The 23,798-nt window shown below is 34.2% G+C and overlaps 4 pseudogenes; 3 read left to right on the top strand and 1 right to left on the bottom strand.

Annotated features, from left to right (window-relative positions):
• Positions 1-6: 6 nt before the first annotated feature.
• On the bottom strand, positions 7-542 carry LOC120080493 (annotated as a pseudogene).
• A 4,039-nt stretch (positions 543-4,581) lies between these two features.
• LOC120070359 lies at positions 4,582-6,966 on the top strand (annotated as a pseudogene).
• Positions 6,967-10,148: 3,182 nt separating this feature from the next.
• On the top strand, positions 10,149-14,180 carry LOC120070185 (annotated as a pseudogene).
• A 927-nt stretch (positions 14,181-15,107) lies between these two features.
• LOC120080487 lies at positions 15,108-18,621 on the top strand (annotated as a pseudogene).
• The last annotated feature ends 5,177 nt before the right edge of the window (positions 18,622-23,798 follow it).

Genomic DNA, 23,798 nt, shown 5'->3' with positions numbered 1-23,798 from the left:
CCCAACATGGCTGCTCTCGTGGCAGAGTGAGGTAATGTATGACTTGACTCACTGCCATTCCCAAAGATGCCAGAATTCAAAAACCGAATCAACTCCTTCTGAAGAGCCTCACCTTGATTGGTTCTTCTATGAGAAGTGGCACCCCAGTAGTGACACCATAACTATCAGTGCCTTTGCTCATGCTTTCCATGACCCAATCACTACTAGCTTTGACACCAGCCCTAGCAGACTCGGCGAGTTCTACGATGACATCGTTATCACGAGTGGCAATGGCGGCGACTTGAGAAATGGTGAGAGTATTTCCTCCAAGCTTCACCAAAGGCCTCCGATACTCTTCCACCATCCGCTTTACCTCATCCAAATGACTTCCCTTCATGGACTCAGCCACCACACCCCAGTTGAGTGGATCCTGACCGATTGTGCAGAAGTTCTCTAATGAACCATTTTGGCGAGCCATGGCGATATGAAGAAGGAAAAGAATGGACCAAAAGGGAGAGAATAGAAAGAATGAAATAATAATGAAGAGAAGAATTGAGTAAAATGAGAGTGCTTTGGTGAGAGTCCGAGTGGGAAGCTCCTTTAATAGGAAAAGCTTTGGTGTATGATTGTGTGTTGGGTGAAGGAAATTGGTGGAAACAACACACCACTAACAAGGAAGCAAATATAATTGGTGGTTGGGAAATTATTTATATATTTTAATTCTCTCATTTTTTTCAATGGTCAAAAATACAGTTTTAATATTATAGACTTCTTTTGGCGGCTGGTTTGGGCGTTGTTGGTCTTTGTTGGCCTTGGAAGACCAAAATTTTTATCCAAATAATTAAAATATTTCCTCGATTCTGTTGTCTACCAATTTGTTGTCAATCCAAAACTGATCTTAGTTCAATGGTATTAACATGCGTTCCGATTCAAGAAGTTGTCAAAGGTTCAATCTCCTATCTTTATCATTGTTGTACTCAAAAACAAAATTGTAGTCATTTATGAATTTATGGTTACGTTTATATTGTCTAATCTTCTCTTGCTTTTTATCATGTTTAAAATTAAAATTTTTAATGGTAGTTGCCAATACATTAAAATAATTATTGGTTTTTAGAACAACAAATGTGGTAGGAGAGATTTGAACCTCCAATTTTAAGAGAGGTAGTACATTTTAATGATTATTGAGCTGTACTCCCTTTACATATTGAAATAATTATAGTTAATTACTTATACATTAAAATAATAATTAAAAATATAATTTTGATCTTTTTACTATGAATTTGTTCAATTTTCGACCCTATATTTTCAAATGTCGTATTTTAGTCCATGTACTTTTAAAAGAAAGTTACATTTAATCCTTCAATGTTAATTTTGATCGAAATAGATTAAATAATAATAATAACAACTTTCATACAAAAAAAAGTATAATATGAAAATATGTTTTCAAAATTTATAGTGAAAATGTTAATAAATAACGAAAAGAAAATCAACAATATATAAACAAGTAGTAAGGACTAAATTTAAGAATTATTCAAAGTACAAGAACTAAAATTGAACCAACTTCAAACTAGAGAGACCAAAAAGACATTTTAACATAAAATAATTATGGTTTTTAAGTACAACATTGTGGAGATGGGGATCGATTGATCTTTAATACGAAAGACTATGTCAACTACTTTCTGAGTCTATGCTAAAATAATTATGGTTAAGATTTAGGGATTGGCTATTTTATTATTATTATTTTTAAATAATGTTTTGCTTCTCTGCACTTTCTTATTTAATTTAATTTTTAAATATAATATTCTCTCTTCTAATTTTATATTAAAAGAATTACCTTTTTTTCCTTTACTTTTTTTTAACAAGTATTAAAATTGGAATTAAGCTCAACATTTCTAACCTACTTAATAGCTTCAAAAAAATGTTATGTAAATTTAAAAGATGTGCCACTGCTAATCAGTATACAAAATTTGAGTAATTGAATCAAAATAATGTATTTGAAAACAGACCAAATAAAATATATTCTTAAAACAGACCGTCAAATTAATGAAAGTCTCATATTAATACGTTAGTTTCATTAGTAGTAAAGGTATAAAATCGAGTCAAAGCAATTCAGTTCCACAGTAATTGATATGTACTTTTTTGAAGTCGGAAGTTCGATCTCTCATCTCATGATTTAAAAAAAAATGTAAAAAGAGGTGAAAACACTGTAATAATCCCGTGGAAATTGATCGAATGATAGTAATTATAAAATTAATCATCATTGTAATAAAAATTAGGAATCCAATTAATTATGTTGATCACCAACCCATCTCTCTCTCTTTCACCTTTCCTTTTTCTAAGTCATGATCTATTTTTTTATTAAGGAGCTAAATGGATTGAATTAATTAAAGTTATGTGGGTGTCCAAAATGATAGGCGATTCCATTCGTTCTTTATAATCAAAACTATACATATATCTAACACCTATATGAAGCATATCGGACTTTCACTCAACTCATTAAAAATATTAATTATAAAATTGGTCTTTTATTAGTTTAAACATTTTAAATTAGTCCTTGTGCTTTTAGTTGTAACTTAGTCTCATCATTTCGAAAATTTTAATTTGGCCTATATAGTTTAGTCAAATTTCACAATTTGTCCCACCATTGCCATATCATTGTCAGCTTTTTTCACGCGATAGTTTTTCATCGGAAAATTTTCACATATAAAAAAAATGTCAAACTATTTACAGAAATAGAAAAAAAGAAACAGTGATAAACATTGAAGAGCTGTTTGGGACTTTAAATTAAAATAGGATGTCTAGAGTTCATATGTCTGTATTTGAGGTGCGGAATTGAGTTCATATGTTTTGAGTATTTGGTATAGTTTTTTGAACTCTAAATAATCTACTTTTGTGATTACTATTTTTGTTTTGAAAATTTTTTATTCAATAATTCTACCTATCTTTGTTTGAATAAAATATGGATTGCAATTTTTTCTTTTAATTTTTAAAGTTTTTCTTTCGTTCTTTCTTTATATCTTTTTTTGGTAATGAACAACAATTAACTCGTTACATTTCTTAAAGAAATATGGTTAAATAAAATGAAAAACCAAAGAGAAATAAAAAAAATTTATCATCTTCTTCTTTTTCATGTTGTTGCTCTGTGCTTTTACTCTGTCACTATTTTTTTAATTGAATCTCCTTCATCATCTTAGCGGCCAATGGAATGTCACCACATTTTTTCAATAAATTCACTTTCAATTCCTCTAAATTTGGAGGATGATCAGATAACAATTTTTCAGTTTTCACTAATTTTTCTAGGAAATGTTCTACAAAAAAATCTTCATTTTATGGTTTTTTTTTGTTATATGTTACATACTTTTCAACTACATACATATTTTGCATCTAAATATTCTTAACATTCTTTTGATACGCAAATTCAATTAAATAAAAATATATTTTACAAATTTTTATATATAAATATTGCACTTAATGTAGACAAAATACTATTATTTATATAATCAACGTAGTATTAGTTGACAATAACATAGTTTAGGACTTCATAAGAAATAAAAGAAAATATGTGAGCTAACTCAAGCGTAGTAGTGTGTGTTGTATTAGTTAATATTTCTTTTTCTTTTTTCCTTTTTTTTAAGTAAGGTGAGAAAATCAAATCTCTGACCTCGAGTTCAAATTGATAGAACAAGCCTATGTCAATTGAAATATGCTCATTTTGACGTTTAATAATTAATTCGATTCTTTTAGCTAGATTCTTGTTTAAAGGCTAATTGAACCATTGTCGTATGTACTAAATTTAGTTTTAGTCTTTTCAAAACTAAAATAATTAAGGCCTGTTGGGTAATTTTTTATTTTTGAAAATTAAGTCTATTTCTTCACAATCTCTTATAATTATTTTCACCATTATTAAGTAAGAAAATTTAATTTTTAGTCAAATTTGTAAATTTCAAAAAACATGTTTTTAAAAACCTATAATTTTTTAGTTTTCAGAATTGACTTCGTGTTTTTTTTTAAACATCGGTAGAAATTATATAACAAAGCAAGAAATTTAATAGTAAAAGAAAGTTTTTATAGACTTAATTGGAACTAAAAAAAATATATATTTTTTAATCAATACTAATCTACAAAAACTTGCATAAAAAAATGAAATGTATGTGTATACATATATAGTACTACGAATATTGTGTTCACAAACAAGATTATTATTTTCATTTGAAGCTACATAGGACCTTTTAAGTCGTGTCCTTAGACAGGAAATTTGAAAAGTAATTAAAGGAGCTTGAATATAATGTTTTTTTAAAACTACTGCATGTAAGGGTATCTTTTACTATAAATATATATATAAATGAACCAAAAACCCTTTTTGTCTTGAAAAAAACAAAGCTGGAGTCAAGGAAATTCACGTTTGAATGAAGCACATCGATATTGACACAATGAAATAGTGGGATTATTATACATATTCTTACTTTGACCTTTTTATATTATAATTTCCACACCAAACTTCCCAGCTCTCTCCTTCCTCAGCTCTTCCTTAGTCCTTACCTAACCCACCCCACTTTTCCTTTGGTCACTCAAAACACTCCCTATTTAACCACAGCCTTCTTCCTATTTCACTTCAAAACTCAGGAGCAAAATCACCGATTCAAATCCGAACCCACAGATTCTTAACTCCCTCGACACACAAACATACACCATCTTCACTCTCATCCTTGTTTGTACAAATACAATATGGCCCAAAAGGTTTGTGCTGATCACCAAAATGGTTCACTGGAGAGCTTGTGCAGCAGCCATCGGGATCCACTCAACTGGGGTCTGGCGGCTGACTCCATGAAGGGAAGTCATTTGGATGAGGTGAAGCGGATGGTGGAAGAGTATCGAAGGCCTTTGGTTAAGCTTGGAGGACAGACTCTCACCATTTCTCAAGTCGCTGCTATTGCCATTCGTGATAATAATGTTGTCGTACAACTGGCCGAGTCTGCGAGGACTGGTGTTAAAGCCAGTAGTGATTGGGTCATGGACAGCATGAGCAAAGGTACTGACAGTTATGGTGTCACTACTGGCTTCGGTGCCACTTCTCATAGAAGGACCAATCAAGGTGGAGCTCTTCAGAAGGAGCTTATTCGATTCTTGAATTCTGGCATCTTCGGGAATGACACGGAATCAAGTCACACTTTGCCTCATTCTGCCACAAGAGCAGCCATGTTGGTGAGAATCAACACTCTCCTTCAAGGCTATTCCGGCATTAGATTCGAGATTTTGGAAGCAATTGCTAATCTCTTGAACCACAACGTTACTCCATGTTTGCCACTTCGAGGAACAATTACAGCTTCTGGGGATTTGGTTCCATTGTCTTATATTGCAGGGTTGCTTACTGGTCGTCACAATTCAAAAGCTATCGGACCCAATGGAGAAACCCTTGATGCAAAGGCTGCTTTTGAACAAGCTAGTATTAATTCTGGGTTCTTTGAGTTGCAACCTAAGGAAGGTCTTGCCCTTGTCAATGGCACTGCTGTTGGTTCTGGATTGGCTTCCATTGTTCTCTTCGAGGCAAATATTTTGGCTGTTTTGTCCGAAATTTTATCTGCCATTTTTGCCGAGGTTATGCAAGGAAAGCCTGAATTCACTGATCATTTGACCCATAAGTTGAAGCATCACCCTGGTCAAATTGAAGCAGCTGCAATCATGGAGCATATTTTAGATGGAAGCTCCTACATGAAAACTGCTAAGAAATTGCATGAAATGGATCCTCTCCAAAAGCCCAAACAAGATCGTTATGCTCTTAGAACTTCTCCTCAATGGTTGGGTCCCTTGATTGAAGTGATTCGTTTCTCCACGAAGTCGATCGAACGTGAAATTAATTCAGTCAATGACAACCCTTTGATTGATGTTTCAAGAAACAAGGCATTACATGGAGGAAATTTCCAAGGAACACCGATTGGAGTTTCAATGGACAACACTCGTTTGGCCATTGCATCAATTGGAAAGCTCATGTTTGCGCAATTTTCAGAATTAGTCAATGATTTCTACAATAATGGTTTGCCTTCTAATCTCTCTGCAAGTAGAAACCCTAGTTTGGATTACGGCTTCAAAGGTGCTGAAATTGCCATGGCTTCGTACTGCTCTGAACTTCAATATCTTGCAAATCCAGTGACTACTCATGTCCAGAGCGCTGAGCAGCACAACCAAGATGTTAACTCTCTTGGTTTAATTTCCTCAAGAAAAACAGCTGAAGCCATTGATATTCTTAAACTCATGTCTTCCACATTTTTAGTTGCTCTTTGCCAAGCAATTGACTTGAGGCATTTGGAGGAGAACTTGAAGAGCACCGTAAAAAGCACAGTTAGCCAAGTAGCAAAAAAATTGTTGACTACATCTTCTAATGGCACACTTCACCCATCAAGATTTTGTGAGAAGATTTGCTCAAAGTTGTTGACCGAGAATACACTTTTGCATACATCGATGATCCATGCAGTGCTACTTACCCGCTCATGCAAAAGCTGAGACAATTCTCGTTGAGCGTGCACTTGAAAATGATGATAACGAAATGAATGCAACACTTCAATCTTCCAAAAGATTGGTGCTTTCGAAGAGGAATTGAAGGAAATTTTACCGAAGAGGTTGAAAACGTACGACTAGCATATGAGAGCGGAAATTCTAAAATTAAATCAGATCAAGGATTGCAGATCCTACCCATTATACAAATTTGTGAGAGAGGAGTTAGGAACACGATTGCTAACTGGCGAAAAGGTGATATCTCCAGGAGAAGAGTGCGAGAAGGTATTTACAGCTTTATGTCAAGGAAAAATGATCGACTCTATCTTTGAATGCTTGAGGAGTGGAATGGAGCACCAATTCCTATTTGCTAATAGTCTAATTTTATATGATTCGTTGAATTGGCACTGTGTACTTCAAATGGTTGAAAGATGTAATAACATTTGTATTCGCCTTTTTTTTTTTTAATAAAAAACTTTAAATCATTTTTAATCACAACTGATACCATCTTATCGATGATCCAAGGCACGTGTTTGTAGTTAAACCCTTCAAAACAATTTATAGTTCGCGGCCAAATTATCTCCCTGTGTAACTTTTATTTTTTACATAATCCCTGTAGTATATTTCAACTTCATTTGAAGTTTGTTTGAAAAAAAATTCAAAGATCAACTAATAATTAAAATGATCGTGGCATATAATTTAAGCCAGACTAAAAATTTTGGGCAATAATTGAAAATTGATGGACGTTGTTATAATTAGTAATGAAATTTTCATTGTGACTTAATTATACTATTACTAACCATTTTTAATCACAATTTTTATATAGTAAAACAATATTTAGATGTCTATTATAAATATATATGTAAATATTGATACGAGAGTAGAATTTAAAACAGAAATGAAAAAAATAATATAAAGTTATAGAATATTTTGAGGTGAAATGATGCGAAAATTATGAAAGTTTTGGATGGTAAAGAAAAAAGAACTCACATCCATTCATTTTAAGATGAAATGATGTGAAAATTTAATCAAAAAAGTTTGAATGAGATTAAATAAAATATAGGTTTTTTTTGTGTTTTCTTCAAATTCAATTTATTTAGAAATGAAAGTCTTGGGCCAAAAATAAAGCTAAAGATTGAGAAAAGTTGAAAACTAGAAAAAAGTAGCACATAAAAAGGATTAATCATTTGTTTAAAATGACATTGGTGTGCGAAATTAAAGAATTGTGTGTAATCAAGACCATAAAATTTAATAAACTTGGATTGAGCTAACGTAGTTAATTTAAAAAAATAGAAAATTTTCCATATGTCAAAATTTCATCGAAATGGGGGAAATTGGAATATTCTCAAAATTTCGAAATTTCTCGAAATTAGGGGAGAAACAAAATTTCCACATCAAACTTTCGAGCCCTTCGATAACTCGATGGAAATTTTAAACCATGGATCGCAGATGGATTTAATCTAAAAATCATCCCACTACACCTGAGAATAAGTCTCGTCTATACGATTACGTTTAAAAATCATCCATGCATTAATTATCAAACATTTGTATACTTCTTTTGATGTCGGTTTTACAAAATGGATTATTAGAGTAATTGCGGTGTGCGATTCTCGAGAAAATTTTAACTTATTGTCTAAATATTGATTATTTATGAAAGTTTAGGGATTTAATTTATATTGTTATAATCAAATTTTACACGAGATTTTCCAGATGAAACATTATCATTGGTGTAATTTGATACACTTATTTCAAGTTTGAAATTGATACAATTATTTGTTGAGAGGTTGAAATTGATACAACCTTTAAAATTTATGAGGGTATAAATTAATATATTTTTTAAAAAAATATACCGACACTGATGTTAGTAATATACCAAAGGTCTAGTATTTCAATTTTATTTATTGATATATTAATGAAAAATACTTGGATGCAATTGGGTTGCATCCAATTAAAAAGTGTCACGTGGTATTTTTTTTTTTTTTTTTTAAACGGTTAAAAATAACTATTTTTCTTGTATATATGAGAAGGGATAACATGAAGATTAGACGTAGGTCTGCACCTTGTATATTAATTTGCATGGACACACTTGTTTGAAGGTTATTTTGTATTTTTCTCAATGTGTAGACACACTTACAATTTCTCATATTGATGGTTAGGTTAATAAATAATCACCCACCTCTATATAAATTAATCGAAATTATAGTAACAATAAAATTAAATCTTCATTATAATACAAATTAAAATAGAAATGCAAATCAGTTAAAAGGTTTAGGTCACCAACCCCATCTCTTTCCCTCTCATATTTGTCATATTTTTGAAAGTGATGATATAATTTTGTATAGTATTGAATGGGTTAAATTAATTAAACTTATGAGGATGTTCAAGGAAGGTGCTTCAATCATACTCCGCATTTCCACCACCATACATGCATTTTATTTAACTAACAAACAAAAATATTGGACTTTCACCAAATTCTTCAACTAAACAAAACAAAACGTTCACACATGGAAATCATACTCTCAAATAAAGAAATAAAAATTAACAATGCATTTTGTGGTAGGTTTTGGAATGCCTTCTTCACCTAATCTTCTACTTGCATGAACAAAAATAATTATCTTTTCTTATTTTTATTTAAACACTATTTTCTATTTAAAAGTTTATATCTATTGCATATTTTGGTTGCTACCCAAAGTTCTCTTTTCTAAAATTTTACATTATCAATCCATGAATAAATAGTTTAATAAAAATTAAAGTTGACATAGATATACCATTTGTTTGATCATTTGATGGAAAAATGTGATAAATGTTTGAAACTATTATGCTAGGTTAAAATTTAGGTCTTCTGAACCTATTTAGAATTTTGTTAAATAATTAATTGAAAATTTATTTGCACTACAAGAATTTGGGTTAATTCCGACGCTGGAGGCCGTTAGTAGATGCTCAAAAGACCGTCGGGACAACCTTTCCCCGACGGTTGGGAAGTCGTCAACAAGACCGTCGTGGAAACTTTTCCTCATGGTTTGGAAGCTCTGCGTAGGGAAAAATAATTATCTCGACGGATAAGGATGGGCCTTTTACCTTGACCCTGAAAAAAGCCGTCGGGAGAAAGAGACAACCCCCTGTTGGATTTTATGTCCTAAAACTCATGATTTGTAAACATTAGAACTTATTCTGAGAATTCAATAAAGTTGTTATTGAATATATTGTTTTTAGAAATCCAATAAACCTAAGTCCCTTGACTATTATATGAGTATTTGAACTTTATGTGGAGACATACAAGTGGATCAGGTTCAAGTAAATAGTCAAAATGATCTATAGTATATGAATAAAGTTGGGTACCTTATTCTAGTAATACTATTGGATGTGACCTACTATGTAGTTGTTACAAAGAGTGGTAAAGTGCTACAAACGAAGTGATCCTAATTCGTTCATGTTGGGACATGAGGAGTGGGGTTGTCCTGTGCAAATAAGTTTTGTACAAAATCGGACCACGAAACCAGTCACTCTTACTTTATAATGTTGTTTACTGTTTAAGACCGACTATTTCAAAGCGATGACCTAGGTAACTTGACCTTAATCCTGAGCTAACTATGAACTCCTGTTTATTCGGGATTATCCTTTGATCTGCAAACGGTGAGAGTAGACCAACTACCTCTGCTCAATAAGCTTACCATTTTAAAGATAAGCCCGGATGAATAGCTGGAACATAAGGTGCAAGAGGGAATTCACTCCTACCCGATTAGGGTTAGTAGAGAGGTTGTTCCCTTCAAGTGCTGATTCTAGGTCTTGAACAAGAGGCCTCACCTTCTCATTGCCCCGAGAAGGATTCAATTTGTTGATTTGATCACAAATCAATTGTTCATTATGGGATCAGTAGGACTTAAGGAACAAAAGGTAATTTCAGCGGTAAAACAGAGATTCGATTATTGTGTCACTAGTGGTTTCGGTGCCACTTCTCATAGAAGGACCAATCAAGGTGGAGCTCTTTAGAAGGAGCTTATTCGATTCTTGAATTCTAGCATCTTTGGAAATTGTGCTGAGTCGAGTCACATTTTACCTCATTCTGCCACAAGAGCGGCCATGTTGGTGAGAATCAACACTCTCCTTCAAGGCTACTCCGGTATTAGATTCGAGATTTTGGAAGACATTGCTATTCTCTTGAAGCACAACGTCACTCTCGGTTTGCCACTTCAAGGAATAATTACAGCTTCTAGGGATTTGGTTCCTTTATCTTATATTGTAAGGTTGCTCACCAGTCGTCACAATTCGAAAGTTATCGGACCCAATGGAGAAACCCTTAAAGGCTGCTTTTGAACAAGCTAATATTGATTTTGGATTTTTTGAGTTGCAGCTTGAGGAAGGTCTTGCTCTTGTCAATGGCACTGATATTGGTTCTAGATTGGCTTCCTTCGTTCTCTTTGAGGTAAATATTTTGATTGTTTTGTCTAAAATTTTATCTGCCATTTTTGCTAAGGTGATGCAAGGAAAGCCTAACTTCATTGATTATTTGACCCATAAGTTGAAGCACCACCCTGGTCAAATTGAAGCACCTACAATCATAGAGCACATTTTAGATGGAAGCTCCTACAAGAAAACTGCTAAGAAATTTCATGAAATAGATCCTCTCCAAAAGCCCAAAAAAATTGTTTGTGTCTCTGTCATCATGGGCGTTCTTTCGTTGGTTGGTCATCGTCGTGAGCGTTCTTCTGGTGGTTAGTCATCTCGTGGGCATTCTTCCAGTGGAGTTAAGCTCATCTTGGATCTGTAGATTTAGTTGAGTTCTTCCGATGGGTCAGTGGTGGAGTTCTTCTGGTGGGTCAATCGAGTTCAACTCGTTATCCGTCCATTCATTTTATTTTTATTCTAATGATTAAGCTTCTTAAAATTTTGAAATGTTGGAATTAAATTAGTTGAAGAATATATACAGGGTTTGTAGTCTTGCTTGGTGTGGTTCAAGTGTATATCAAAATCATTTTCTTTCAATTATATATAAACTAATTTGGTCTTACTTGGTTGACTAAGCTTGATTGGTGTCGCTCAAGTGTTATTTCATTCATTTTATTTTTATTCTAATAATTAAGCTTCTTGAGATTTGTTAATGTTGGAATGAAATTAGTTAAAAAATATGTACTTGGTTGATAGTCCTACTTGGTGTGGTTCAAGAGTATATTAGAACCAATTTGTTAATGTTTTAGGTCTTATTGTTGATTATGGTTAAATTTACAAGCTTAAGGTTACATAATTTTTCCTTGTTATTGTTTCTCTTTTTTGTACGTTAAGTTGCATATTTTACAATCATGATAAGTCATGAATGAAAATGAATAAAATGTCAGCTGAGTATTGTTTAGGGGTTGAGATGTTTATTAAAAATGGTCTACAGCATTCAAATATATTGAATGCCATGAGTTGTCCATGTTTGAAGTGTGTGAATGCAAAGACTCTAAATGTGAACACAATAAGAGATCACTTATTTTTTTTAATTGTATAGATCAAAGTTATTAGACATGGATTTTTCACGGTGAATAATTACCGATTAAGAGAAACAATGAAAATGTATCTACTAGTGAAAGAGACAAAGTTGATGAGCATGATGTTGATGTTGATGACACGATTGGAATGTTTGAGGCCGCACACAACTATTTTAATAAAAAATTCGGTAATTTTGAAGAATTGATAGATGATGCAAAGAAACCATTATACCTGAATTGTAAAACTTTGACCAAAATATCTACATTGGTAAAGTTATATAATTTAAAAGCTAAATTTGGATGGAGCGATAAGAGTTTCACTGAGGTTTTGGAATTAATTTATGACATATTACCTAGTCCTAATGAAATTCCAACTTCTACTTATGAAGCAAAAAAGATGTTGGGTACTCTTGAAATGAAGTATGAGAAGATTCATGCATGTAGCAACGATTGTTGCTTGTTTAAAAAAAAAAACTCTCTACTGCAAATGTATGTCTGATTTATGGTACGTCAAGATGGAAGCTTCATAAAAAATTAAAGGAAAGGGCTAAAAATGTCCTAGCAAAAGTCTGGTATTTCTCCCTTATTCCAAGATTTGAAAGAATGTTTAGAAGCAAATAACATCAAGTTTATTGACGTGGCATGAAAAAAAAAAGAAACAAATAGTTTATTAAAACATCCCAAAGATGCCCTATCATGAAAAAAATAGACAATTTGTGACTAGAGTTTGGGTTAAAACATAAAAATCTTCGTCTTGCTCTTTCTATAGATGGGGTAATTATAACTTTGTATTTAGTTTTGTGGTAGAGTATATTATTATGTCTATTGTTATATTTCAGGTTTGAGTTCAGTGAATTTATAAGTGGAAGACAAAGATTGTTAGCTTGCGATGCAGAGTATAACAAGCACGCATTATAATAAACAATTTTTTTATATTTTTTAATAAAAATAATGACGGACATTTCCTGACCCAACACGAGACATATAATGTCGTTTTTAACTTTTCGATCAACATTAAAAATGGATTGGACAATTTAAAAAATGAGGCATTTAAGAAAAATGGACAATGATTGAAAAAAATATAATGGGAAACTGGCACTGAAGATGGTATACAATGTCAGTTTTAAACCGACGTTGAAGATGGTGTACAATGTCAGTTTAAAACCGACATTAAAGAGCTTTTATAACACGATCTTCAATGTCGGTTATCAACCAATATTAAAGCCTTTTAATGTCAGTTTTAAACCGACATTAAAGAGCTTTTATAACACGATCTTCAATATCGATTGTCGACCAACATTAAAGCCTTTTAATGTCAGTTTTAAACCGATATTAAAGCCTAGATTTCTTGTAGTGATTTGAAAGTATTTTTAAATTACCAGATTTGGTTTCGATGATTTTAGAACTTACCTAATCCCTAAAAATTAATAATTTTTTTTTCTAAATGATGCATACATAAGTGAATCAAATTTTAATGAAAAAAAAAGTTGGCAAATTTTGTGGGGTGATTCTAAGTCAATCACCCCACTAAAAGCACTTTTCAATAGATTATTAAAAAAAAAATCAATTCTAATTTATTTTATATTTTTGTAAAATCAGTTTTAACATTTTTCAAACATCAAATCTTAAAATTAAGGAAAAATACGTTTTTTGATCTTAGGTTTTGAGTTTAATTTCTATTTAATTTTCTAGATTTTTGGTTAAAAATAATAAAATCTTAGAACTCATAGAGCAAATTAAAACAATAAACACCATGCCCCAGGGATTCGAAATCCGGATGGCCCCGACATTCGACTATGTCATCCTTAACTCACATGCATCATAGGAAAATTTCCGAGTTTTTATGTTTGAGCCACCGAAAAGGAAGGTGCACCTAATCTTTCAAGAAACCCACACCAAAAAGTAGATCTTACCAAAACTAAAAGTCAAGCTGCTGGAAGACGGCGCGGAGCGCGGTGGTCAGAGGGCTGGAATCGGCGGCGATTGCGGACGGGCAGTAGAAAAACCGGCTGGGCGTGCGGCGGAGAGGTCGGATCTGGGCAGTAAGGGATGCGGCGGCGACGTTCGGATATGAAGCAGTGAGGGAGGCGGCAGCGGCGGCGGCGTTCGGATCTGAGCAGTGAGAGGAGGCAAGGCGGCGTTTGGATTTTGGGCAGTGAGGGAGGCGGCGGCTACGCGTGAATGGTAGGAAGAAATTTTGGGGGAGAGAGAGATCTCGTGCGTGAGGAAGAGGGGGTGGGTTTTCTTTTTATTTTAAAATAATAATAATAAAAAAAAAAGGAAAATAGTATAATTATAATTAAATCATTTCCTTATTCCACTCTATACTATTTAATTCCTTTCCTTTTCTAAAGAAAATTAATTCATGCCATTAATTTTTAAATTGGATTTAAAAATTGAATAATTTTCACGCCAACACTTAAATTCTCGCACTTACTTCAAATCCAAAATTCCAAAAATGCCTCCAACTAAGGACAATTACTAAATTTTCAAATAATAAAGTTACTGAAAATTACATTATTATTAAATAAAAATGTGCGGGGTGTTACAGAAACAAAACATAAATCTCAAAGGTAAAATTATAACGTTTTGAAACTTAGAGACTAAATTGAAACAAAACTCAAAACTTAAGTACTAAATAGAAAGTAGAGTCAAAACCTAAAAACTAAAAAGCTATTATTCCCTAAAATAAATCCATTTTAATGATGACAAAAATAAATTTAGCAATATTAAAGTCAATAATCACTCCCAAACAAACTTTGTTTCTTTAATAAAAAGGGGAAAAAAAACATGGTATAAAAGAAATTGAGAGGAGGCCGTGACCACCAAACATAAAAAGAATAGTCCCGATGAAGTTAATATTAGCAATTATTATTCTTACTTTGACCCTTTTATAATTTCCAAACCAAACTTCGACAGCTATCTCCTTCCTCAATCCTTCCTTTAGTCCTTCACTTAACCCAACCCACTATTCCCTATTTAAGCACAAAGCTTCTCATTTTCTCTTCACAACTCAGCTAGAATTAAACCAATATACTCAAACCAAAACCCACACATATTCTTAATTCTAATGTCCACTCTGATCATTCCATACTTTTTTCAGATTCATATGGCCCAAAATTGTTCAATGGTGGGCTTATGCAGCAACCATCAGGATCCACTCAATTGGGTATGGCGGCTGACTCCATGAAGGGAAGTCATTTGGATGAGGTGAAGCAAACGGTAGAAGATTATCGAAGGCCTTTGGTGAAGCTTGGAGGAGAGAGTTGCACCATTTCTCAAGTCTCTGTCATTCTCATCGTGACAACGATGCCACAGTTCAACTGTCCAAGTCTGCGAGGGCCGGTGTTAAAGGTAGCAGCGACTGGGTTATGAAAAGCATGAGCAAAGGTATCAACAGTTATGGTATCACTACTGGATTCGGTGCCACTTCTCATAAAAGGAAAAATCAAGGTGGAGTTCTTCAAAAGAAGCTTATTCGATTCTTGAAGTCTGGCATCTTTGGAAATGGTCCTAAGTCGAGTAACATTTTACCTCATTCTGCCACAAGAACGGCCATGTTGGTGAGAATCAACACTCCCCTTCAATGCTACTATGGTATTAGATTCGAGATTTTGGAAGCCATTGCTAATCTCTTGAACCACAACGTCACTCCGTATTTGCCACTTCGAGGAACAATTATAGCTTCAAGAGATTTGGTTCCTCTGTCTTATATTGCAGGGTTGCTCATTGGTCGCCAAATTCAAAAGTAATTGGACCCAATGGAGAAACCCTTGATTCAAAGGTTGCTTTTGAACAAGTTGGTATTGATTATGGGTTCTTTGTATTGCAACATAAGGAAGGTCTTGATCTTGTAAATGGCACCGCGGTCGGTTTTGGGTTGGCTTCTATTGTTCTATTCGAGGCAAATATTTTGGTTATTTTGTCTGAAACTCCATCTGTCATTTTCGCCGAGGTGATGCAAGGAAAGCCTAAATTCACCGACCATTTGACCCATAAGTTGAGGCACCACCCTGGTCAAATTGAAGTAGCTGTAATCATGGAGCACATTTTAGATGGAAGTTCCTATATGAAAACTACTAAGAAATTGCATTAAATGGATTCTCTCCAAAAACCCAAACAAGATCGTTATGCTCCTAGAACATCTCCTCAATGGTTGGGTCCCTTGATTAAAGTGATTCATTTCTCCACGAAGTCGATCGAACGTAAAATTAATTCAGTCAATGACAACCCTTTGATTGATGTTTCAAGAAACAAAGCATTATAGGAAGGCAATTTCCAAGGAACACCTATTGGAGTTTCAATGGACAACATTCTTGGCCATTGTAATGATTGGAAAGCTCATGTTTGTGCAATTTTCGGAATTAATCAATGATTTCTACAATAACGGTTTACCTTCTAATCTCTCTGTAAGTAGAAACTCCAGTTTGGATTATGGCTTCAAAGGCTTCGAAATTGCCATGGCTTCATACTGCTCTGAACTTCAATATCTTGCAAATCTAGTGACTAGTCATGTCCAAAGCATTGAGTAGCACAACCAAGATGTTAACTCTCTTGATTTAATTTCCTCGAGAAAAATAGCTGAAGCCATTGAGATTCTTAATCTCATATCTTCCACATTTTTAGTCGCTCTTTGCCAAGCAATTGACTTAAGGCATTTGGAGGAAAGCTTGAAGAGCACTGTTAAAAGCACAGTAAGCCAAGTAGCAAAAAAGGTGTTGACCACATCTTCTAATGGCGCACTTCACCTGTCAAGATTTTATGAGAAAAAGCTACTGAAAGTTATTGATTGAGAATATACCTTTACATTCATTGATGATCCATGCAGTACTACTCCAAAAATTAAGGCAAGTTTTTGTTGAGCATCCACTTGAAAATGATGGTAATAATGAAGTGAACTCAAACACTTCAATATTCCAAAAGATTAGTGTGTTTGAAAAAGAATTAATGCCAATTTTACGAAAGGAGCTTGAAAAGATAAGGTTGGAGTATGAGAATGAAAATTCTAAGATTGAAAATCAAATCAAAGACTATAGATCTTATTCATTATATAGATTTGTAAGAGAGTAGTTGGTAACAAGAATGCTAACGAGAAAAAGGTGATATCTTCTAGAGAAGAATGTGAAAAGGTATTTACAACTTTATGTCAAGGAAAAATTGTTATGAGATATATGATAACATCGTATCTCATTTTATTTTCTTATCCGATTCTTTTAATAATTGATTTCATTTTTTTTAATTTTATTGGTATATATAGTATTTGAGGTATATAGTTCACGAAATCGTACTATAAGAACATGTCATATATTGTTTTGAATGAGTGTTTCTTGGCATGGGTCTATAAGTAATTTCACTCGGCCGTACGGCCATTTCAATTGATTGGATCTTAACAATGCATTGAAATCTAATGGAGATAAATAGAAAATGATAACGAGCATAATCCATTGGTATAAAGGTTGAATCATTTCATCCATAATTAATATCTATTACTTTCTTCTAAGAATTAAAATTATTCTTTTTAAAAAAAAAAATAAAAATTCTAATGAAATTTTCACTACAAGAATTTTGGGTTTTAATGTTGTGGAAAAAGTGAAAACCGGATGTATAATGTCGGTTTTATGTTTTTAAAAAAAAAGGATCTTTAAAGATCCGCTTTTCTTTAAAAAAAAAAAAAAAAAAAAAAAACCCATTCTCCCCCCATTTTTTTTTCATTTCCCCTCCCCTCCCCCTCCCTTCCATTTTCTTTCAAACCCTATTTTCCCCATCAGCCGCCTCTTCCCTCCCATTACCAGCCATAAGTCATAACATTGTTTATTAAACATTTTAAAACCGAATGAATAACATTGTATTTTTTTGTTTTTTAGTTTTTAGATTTTGGTTTTGAGCTAAGAACCGAATGAATAAGTTCAATTTTCGCAATAATAAAATTGATGTGTCAATCTATATTTTCTAAAGAACGAGAAACCTTTTTTAACGACTTTTACAATAAGTTTTTATTCTCATGCAAAAAGCTTGAAACTCTTTAACCTTTTGAAAGACAATTAATCATGCATTCTAGTCCAGATTTAAACTTCACTTTTTTCAAGCCAAAATTTAAATCATAGAAGATACTTCAATGGCCAAAAGAATAAAATATATGCTCACGTAACATATGAATAAACTTGCTAATAGTATATTAAGAATAAATTGTTAATTCAACCAAAGATAATTGTCCAATCAACTTAAGAAAAAAGAAAAAGTCTAAAAATTGAGTTCAAATCACTCAATACACCATGGAAACATGAATTCATCCAAGAAAAATTATTAAACAAAAAGTACGTGCAAAGTAAAAGGTAAAGAAAGAACACTCTGTCACGTGTCAATATTTATTTTCATCGTGATATGTTGCAATCTCGAGTCTTAAATCTCTTCTATATTTTTTTTCCTATCAATTTGACATACTTCAATTTTATAGGATCCTAACTGAGTGATGGAACATTAAAGTTCTACCACCTAAACGTTGTCCTTTAGAAGGCTTGGCTACATGATTTTATGAGTTGGTTCTCCTTTGCTCCAAATACTCTTAATTCTCATATTAATCATTCACCACTAATTGTTTCTTATTGGCTTCCTTTTCTTTTGTTATTTTAGTTCTCCGGAGGATGAGGGCATTCACCTATTGCCTAGGCATTCTCAAATTCCATGAGTATGATAACATTCATGTCAACTCGCTACATTAGATTTTAACTCAATCAACAACTCACTCTAATAAAGAGAAGCAAATGGTTCAGTTACAATATCCTAATAGGAATGTTTAGCCATTAACATCACAAGTTGGTATCAAATAACTCAATTTTAATAGTACTATTGAAGTTTGCACAATTATCGAGAAACTTCATCTTTCTCTCTCTATTTTAAACATTTATCGAAAAAATTTATCTTACAACTCTGCATCTCAAACACAAATTTCTTAACTCCAATATATTATCTCTAGACTTCATAAGTGAACTCAGTATCCAAAACACCCCAATGATATAGCAATAATCTATGACCTTTTGTCATCGTGATATTTGGCTTGAGGTTGTTTGACTATGGATGTACCCTTTTAAAAACCTAGCTTACATCTAAAGATTGGTGTGGGAATTCATTGTGGCTTGATTTCGGTACCATGTAAAGTACAAGGGTTCGTTGTCAAGTTTTAGTCTATTGAATTGAATTTGAGCATCGTCTTTAAGATTAAGTTTCTAATTTTGACTAATTACCATAGCTACTTACACGAACTTCTATTTTATTTAGAGAACTTAACCGAAGTGTTTGGTTTATATTAAAATTGCACCTATTCTTACCTAGTGGAAAAAATAATTAGAGAGATGTCTTAGGAAATTGATTTCATGCATTCGATCATAAACTTAACCAATTAAGAAACTACTTTTAACATGCAATAAAAATAAGCCAAAAAATTAGTATGCTAATCAACTTTCTTTCGTGAGCTCAGCTAAATCTCTTATTAGTTTGTAAATCAACCTCTTGGTCTATTTTCTACAAACTAATAAGACACATTTAGAACTTCTTTTTACAACTTCTATTAGAACAACCTCGCTCTCATTGCAAATTAATTTTAATAGTCATGCATCCTATAATCTAATCCAAATTTTACTCTCTCGAACTAAAATAATTGAAATCAATAAAAAAATTAATCTTGTCCAAGTTGCACAAATAATTTGTTGCAATATAGAAAGCCTCAAAATTAAATGAAGAATAAGAAATATGACTCAAAATATTAAGAATTGAGTTGTGCCACTCAAAATCACCATATAAAACAAATTGTCTAAAAAACATAAAGGATTATTGTTCAGTTTTTATTGAAATATGGTATGATGCATGTTTGAAAGCCAATGTTGTTGATAGAATGTGTGATATAATTTTTTGGATGAGTTAAATGTATTTCTATCTTTGTCAATCTCTCTCATTCTTTTGTAATTCTTCATTGGCCACCCACTCATAATAATGTGAGCCTTCATCCTATAATGGAATTAACCTTATGTTTGCTTATATAGTTTTTTGTTTAATATCAACTTATTCATGCAAGGGATTTTCTTATAATGAAAACTTGTTATTTAAATACATGTTTAGAGGTGATTTTAAAATAACTAAAATTACCTTTGTTATTGTTAAGGATATTAAGGATGTCAACATATAAAGTCTTGCCTATCTACCAAAAGAATAGGACTTACCAAAGGAATAGGTTGGTTACCACCAAATCTCTAACCATTTATATTTGTTGAGTTATTTTTGCGTTCCCAAATTAGGGATTCCATATTGTATAAATACATCACCTATGTACATTTCAAATACAAGAAATCATAAAGGAAAACTTGGCTTGGCACTGTCGTTTACTGCCTATCTCTTGAAGTTGTCGTCTACCTCCCGCAGACGTTATCATCTACCTCCACAAACGCAATCGTTTACCTTGTCTAAGTGCTGTCGTCCGCAGCGTGAGTCAAGCCATATCCTTCAACCTCTCATTTCTAACTTGGTATCAGAACAAATAATGACCAACGTCAATCAAGGAAACCTAGAAGCCACCCTCGGCACAACCAACTTCAGCGGCCCACCCTTGAACCAACTCCTCAATCAGATAACCTCCATTAAACTTGATCACAACAATTTCCTCCTATGGAAAAATCTAGCGCTTCCAATCCTTCAGAGTTATCGACTCGAAGGACACCTGACCGGACAAAAAGTTTGTCCCCCAATGTTTCTGCAACCTGCAGTCGCTAAGAGCATATCGACTCGATTAACTGGAGTAGGAGCTGCTCCACGCAACACAAAAGGAAGTTTCGACAGTGGTGCTTCCAGCTCGTCGACGCACTTGAGGTAAAACCTCAATATGAAGCGTGAATGGATGTAGATCAACTTCTCCTCGGCTTGATGTATAACTCCATGACACCAGAGGTTGCCATTCAAATGATGGGATGTGAATGTGCAAAGGATCTATGGAACAACATTCAAAAACTCTTTGGTGTTCAGTCTAGGGGTGAAGAAGATTATCTGAGACGTGTTTCAAACAACTAGAAAAGGTAATTTGAAAATGGAAGAGTACCTTCGAACTATGAAAATGAATGCTGACAATCTCGAGCAAGTTGATAGTCCTGTGCCACCAAGAGCTCTTGTTTCATAGGTACTACAAGGACTTGATGGAGAATACAATGCCATCATGGCTACAATCCAAGGGAGAGCAGACATGTCGTGGCTTGATATGCAATCAGAACTTCTCTTGTATGAAAGGAGATTGGAACATCAGTCAAACCAAAAGATGACAGTAGACTTCAACCAAGTCAGTAATGCATCAGTGAATATGACAAACAGTAGACATGTCAACCAAAACAACAAGTCCAATAGCAGCAATCAATCTAGTGGGGGAGGACAACGAGGTGGTGGTGGCCATGGCAGAGGTCGAGGCAGGGGAAGAAACAACAACAAACCTGTGTGTCAAGTCTGAGGGAAGGTGGGACACATAGCGTTTTACTGCTTCAACAGGTATAATAGAGATTTTGTTCCCAATTCTCCTCAAAACAAGGGACAACCCTTCCCCAACAATCAGACCAAAAACACACAACCTCACCCAATAGCCCTAGCCACTGCTTATGGGAGTAACCCCTTTCTGACAAGACAAGAAAACATGACTGATGCAAATTGGTATGCTGACAGTAGTGCCTCCAATCATGTTACCTCAGAGTTCAACAATCTTGGCAATCCGACTGAATACTCAGGTACTGAAGCAGTCACTATAGCTAATGGTAATACTCTAGAAATTTCTCATGTTGGAACTGCATGTCTGTCTAGTGATGCCTACAATTTGAAACTGAATGATATGTTATGTGTGCCTGCAATAGCAAAAAATTTGGTTAGTATATCTAAGCTAACAAAAGACAATAACGTGTTTATTGAATTTCACACAGATTACTATCTTGTTAAGGAAAAAGGTACGGGACAAACGATAATGAAGGGAATGCTTAAAGATGGACTGTATCAGTTAGAGGGTGCAGAAATCAACTCAAAGTCAGTAGGAAACAGGTGCCATCGCAACTAGTGTACAAGAATAAAGATCTGTCTGCTCTTAGCATATCTTTGAAGCATAGGGTGTCTAAGATTACATGGCATAGAAGGCTTGGCCATCCTTCGTAAAAAACACTAGAGTTTATTATCAAAAGCTGTAATCTCCCTATGTTATTTAATGAAGAGCTTAACTTTTGTGATTCTTATAGCTATGGAAAATCGCATTCTTTAGCCTTCCCTAACTCTAACTCAAGAGCATCTGCAACCTTTGAACTTATACACAATTATTTGTGGGGTCCAGCTCCTCTCTTGTCAACAGATGGGTACAAATATTATGCTATCTTTGTTGATGATCATAGTAGGTACACATGGATCTATCCTTTGAGGTTAAAAAGTGACACACTGGCAGCTTTTCAACACTTTCTCACCATGGTACAAACTTAGTTCAATACACTGATCAAGTTCCTACAGTCGGATAATGGTGGAGAATTTTTCAAAATACACAAAGTCTATCATCAGCTTGGCATTGCTTCCAGATACACTTGTCCATATACGTCAGTACAAAATGGAAGGGCTGAGAGGAAGCACATACACATAGTTGAGACAGGGATAACCCTACTAGCCCAAGCACATCTTCCCTTACATCATTGGTGGGATGCATTCTTATACTCAATTCTACTGATTAATGGCATTCCTACCCCTATCCTAAATAGACAGTCTCCAATGGAAGTGATGTTAAAAAGAAGCTTAGGTTCGAGGAGCTTCGAATATTTGGGTGTGCATGTTTCCCTTGCTTGAGACCGTACAATTCAGATAAGTTGAGCTATCGCACAGAGAAGTGCATCTATCTCGGTCCGGCTGTGAATCATAAAGGCTACAAATGCCTCAACCCCAGTGGTAGGCTATTCATCTCTCAGAATGTTGTGTTTGATGAAACAGACTTTTCTTGTCAGGTGTCTCCTTCAGCTTGCAGACCAACCAAGCAAGCAGTTGCCGTCCACCCGGTTTCTTGGGTATCCCTCAGTCAAGTCACACTGCATAGTGACTCCATGCCCTCTACGTCCACAACCTCACTTTCACCAACTGTCAGAACAACCCACACCCAATCACCAGCTAATACCTCTACAGATAGCCCAACCTTCCAACCTTCTTCCTCTGATCGTCTACCCACTAATTGTATACCCAACGATTGTTTACCCTCATTGTCTAGGGACCAACCCACTGATCGTCTACCTATCAATTGCTTACCCAGTAATCGCTCACCCAACGATCATTCACCAACCGATAATTTACCCAACGATTGTTTACCCACCATCCACTTACCCACCGATCGTATACCCATCGATCGTGTACCCTCCGATTGTTTATCACTTGATTCACCATCGCCTACCGCCAAACCCACCGATAGTTCACCTTCATCGTCCCCTGTCTAGTCTTCACCCGATACTATCCTATACCCTGTGCCCGTGTCTATTCATCCCATGATTACATGAGGAAAGGTAGGCATCTTCAAACCCAGAATATTGTCCTCCCGAACCCAAAAAGACTGGTCTCTAACCGAACCTACCCAAGTTAGTGATGCGCTCAAAACCACGCAGTGGAACAAAGCAATGAGTGATGAATTTCAAGCACTAATGAACAATCAGACCTGGACTTTGGTTCCTCCATCATCGTCAATGAACATTGTTGGCAATAAATGGGTATTCAGAATCAAATGAAGTCCTAATGGCTCCATTCTACGCTACAAGGCACGCCTCGTAGCAAAAGGCTTCCAACAAAACCCGGGCATCGATTTCTTTGAGAAGTTTAGTCCAGTGATCAAGG

The sequence above is a fragment of the Benincasa hispida genome, chromosome 1, assembly GCF_009727055.1.
Source record: "Benincasa hispida cultivar B227 chromosome 1, ASM972705v1, whole genome shotgun sequence".
NCBI lineage: Eukaryota > Viridiplantae > Streptophyta > Magnoliopsida > Cucurbitales > Cucurbitaceae > Benincasa > Benincasa hispida.
Note: the sequence above shows the minus strand (reverse complement) of the source record. Positions and strands in the feature narration are given on the sequence as shown.